Here is a 3,758-nt window from a genome sequence, read left to right as displayed (position 1 = left end):
TTAACCGAGCAAATCCTTGTCTGAGTATCATCTGTTACAGTGTTGGACTCACGTTTATGTGAAAGCGCAAAGAAGAGAGGTTAAAAAGTGTCAAAGCAAACACAACAAGCACAGTTAAATTAGAGCACAGTACATACAGAGAAAGTAAGAATGAAGAAGACAGAAAGAGCCAAACAAAAATGGCTAAAAACCAAAACATCTGCTCCTCGCTCCTCACTGCTGGGCTCTCGCGCTGAAATGAGCTGTGGTTCATTGTTATTTAAAGGAACAGGTGCTGAAACCAACATTCTGAATAAGGCAGTTTAGACAGGGGGAGAATGCTGCTGTGCTGTTTGATCATTGTGGTATTTTGACTGCAGCATGTCACAGACGGGCAGCACGGTGGAGCAAAAATTAGTGTCTCAGTCACACAGCTCCAGGGACCTGGAGGTTGTGGGTTTGATTCTCGCTCCTGATGACTGTCTGTGAGGAGTGTGGTGTGTTCTCCTGTGTCTGTGTGGGTTTCCTCCGGGTGACTGTCTGTGAGGAGTGTGGTGTGTTCTCCCTGTGTCTGCGTGGGTTTCCTCCGGGTGACTGTCTGTGAGGAGTGTGGTGTGTTCTCTCTGTGTCTGTGTGGGTTTCCTCCGGGTGACTGTCTGTGAGGAGTGTGGTGTGTTCTCTCTGTGTCCGCGTGGGTTTCCTCCAGGTGACTGTCTGTGAGGAGTGTGGTGTGTTCTCTCTGTGTCTGTGTGGGTTTCCTCCGGGTGATTGTCTGTGAGGAGTTGGTGTGCTCTCCCTGTGTCTGTGTGGGTTTCCTCCGGGTGCCCCGGTTTCCTCACACAGTCCAAAAACACATGTTGGTAGGTGTATTGGCGACTGTGTCCGTAGTTGTGAATGTGTGAGGGTGTGTGTGTCGCCCTGTAAAGGACTGATACCGCCCTCCAGGGTGTGTTCCTGCCTTGTGCCCAATGATTCAGGTTATGCTCCGGACCCACCGCGACCCTAAACTGGATAATGAATGAATGAATGTCACACGTTTTTAACAAAACATAGAACTGTGTTCACTTTCGGAAAAGCGATAATAATAAACTAAATAATATATAATAAAAATATAAAAATAAATAATATACCGTTTTCAAGAACCCAAATCACTTACACTAGTAATACAAAGAGTACAAAACCATCCATCCATCCATCCATTATCTGTAACCGCTTATCCAATTTAGGGTCGCGGGGGGTCCAGAGCCTACCTGGAATCATTGGGCGCAAGGCGGGAATACACCCTGGAGGGGACGCCAGTCTTTCACAGGGCAACACAGACACACACACATTCACTCACACACTCACACCTACAGACACTTTCGAGTCGCCAATCCACCTGCAACGTGTGTTTTTGGACTGTGGGAGGAAACAGGAGCACCCGGAGGAAACCCACGCGGACACGGGGAGAACACACCAACTCCTCACAGACAGTCACCCGGAGCGGGAATCGAACCCACAACCTCCAGGCCCCTGGAGCTGTGTGACTGCGACACCTACCTGCTGCGCCACCGTGCCGCCCAGAGTACAAAACAAAACAAAAAAATAATAAAAATCAAATGAAAGTACATAGTGTCCAGTGAGCAGCACTGAGCCACAATTTTGCGTCCCAAGATTGACTGTCACTGTTAATAGTAGCTAATGGACCATCGGGTGACACAGCAGCTGAGTTCGCAAGTCACTAGCCAGTCAGTGGATATTCAGGATGTGCTTCCCCACACCAGGGGCAGTGCCAGAAAACCGTCCCTCTGCAGAGCAGAGGCACATGGACACGCCTTTCGGCCAAATCAGCAGCAGCTAGCGCCGGTGTTAGCAAACCGCTATCCACAAAGCAGCGGCAAAACAGGACAAACTCCCTCAGTCAACATCAGGCACAGCCAACAACAGTGAGAGCACAACGTCAACCACAAGCAATGGCAGCAGGCTTCTCCAATCTACAGTCCCAGCTGAGAGAAACGACAAAGACGGACAGGCAGTTGCCGAACAGTGGCGATGGAGATGGGCTCCTCTGGTTAGCAGGGCAGCCGTTAGCATCAAAGTTAGCAAAACACTTACCTCTGGGCAGCAATGGAGAAACCAGTCCACTTAGTCACCCACACAGACAGACAGCCATTAATTAAACCTCAACAACTGAACAACAAACAAAGAAAACACAAGTGAGTCTCAGCCAGAAGCAGCCAGACAGACACATGACAGACTAGTTAGAATACGTCCTCTTTAAATATGCAACATTTTGTATAATTTTTAAAATCTGATTCTGGCAGAGTGACCAACCCTCACGTGTCAATATGAGAAACTAAATTTTAGACACCCTTTTGGTTAATTAATCAGCAATACCCATTTCTTCTTTAAATGCCTGGGTTCAGCTTCAATCTTCACATTTGAACCACAGCTCAGAAACAATCACCTGCATTTTCTCAGGGTTCATGAGGACCAACCGCACTCTGGGTTAACGTGACAAAATCCACGCTAGACGTTTCTTTTGGATGGAGCATTAGTACAAACAACCAAAACACTTTTGACTTGGATCTGGCGCTGAATCTTTCTGTCTAAGTCGCACCACCCAAACCTACTAAAGTCCCACATAATGCAAGCATTGCTGAGAAGCCAAGACTCCCACGTTTCTGACCCCAAAAACCCATGATTGCATGCTCATAGCGCAGGGAACACACCAGTGCCTTCACTGCGGGACTAAATTAATATTTCAGCAAGTCAATTAGTCAACGCATCATTTGGCTTTTCTCAGAAAGTAAATAGACACAACGGCGAATGCAAACAGGGTTTTACAAGCTCAGAAATGCCGACACAGCCAGCGGATACACACCCCACTGACTCACTCATCAGCGTCTACTGTAAATACTAATAATATATATTTAAAAATGTTCTGCTATGAAAACTAGAAAGAGCCGTGTTATTAAACTTTGGTAGAAATCATAAATATTATTTGGAGATGACAAAATTATAATCTATTTAATAGTGTTGGCATGTCTTCAGATGGTCTGGGATATGAACTCTGTAAAATGGCTTCTGGTTTGGTTTTAACCACTTCTATAGTGCATTTGTATACACGTTTCTGTCAGTGATTCACTCACTCAGTATTATATCACACTGTTTTAGTTCAGTGATTATTCAAACCTAGTCTTTTGAACGGTGGTGCCTTTTCCCCCCATTTTAATTTTGTTTAGATGTGTTAGATTAGTTAGAAAGCATTTCCCAGCCTATTTTACGTGCTTTAAATACCTTAATCTCATTCGAATATTCAGCTGCAGCGCAGTGAAAATGCAAACTTAATTATATTTTGAGTGTTTCACAAAAACGAAACAAAATAAAACATATAAACCATGTGCTTTTAAATACAATAGTATCCAGTAGAAGAGAACAAATGGATGCACAAGCTTTTTGAACTCATAATGAATGTATCTATCTAAATGTATTCGTATATCAAATAGAAGAATCGTGGAAATACAGTGTGAAGTATACTTTAAGGTCTGAACTATTATATTTAAATATGAAATAAAAAATGAAATATTCCTACAGAGAGACTTACAAAAGCAAAAACTTGTCTGTGTATCAGCACTACATCATTCATTCATTCATTCATTCATTATCCGTAACCGCTTATCCAATTCAGGGTCGCGGTGGGTCCACGTATCCTGGAATCATTGGGCGCAAGGCTGGGAATACACCCTGGAGGGGGCGCCAGTCCTTCACAGGGCAACACAGACACACACACACACACA

This window comes from Hoplias malabaricus, chromosome 3, assembly GCF_029633855.1.
Source record: "Hoplias malabaricus isolate fHopMal1 chromosome 3, fHopMal1.hap1, whole genome shotgun sequence".
Classification (NCBI taxonomy): Eukaryota; Metazoa; Chordata; class Actinopteri; order Characiformes; family Erythrinidae; genus Hoplias; species Hoplias malabaricus.
The sequence above is the reverse complement of the archived record's forward strand: the minus strand, read 5'-3'. Positions refer to the sequence as shown.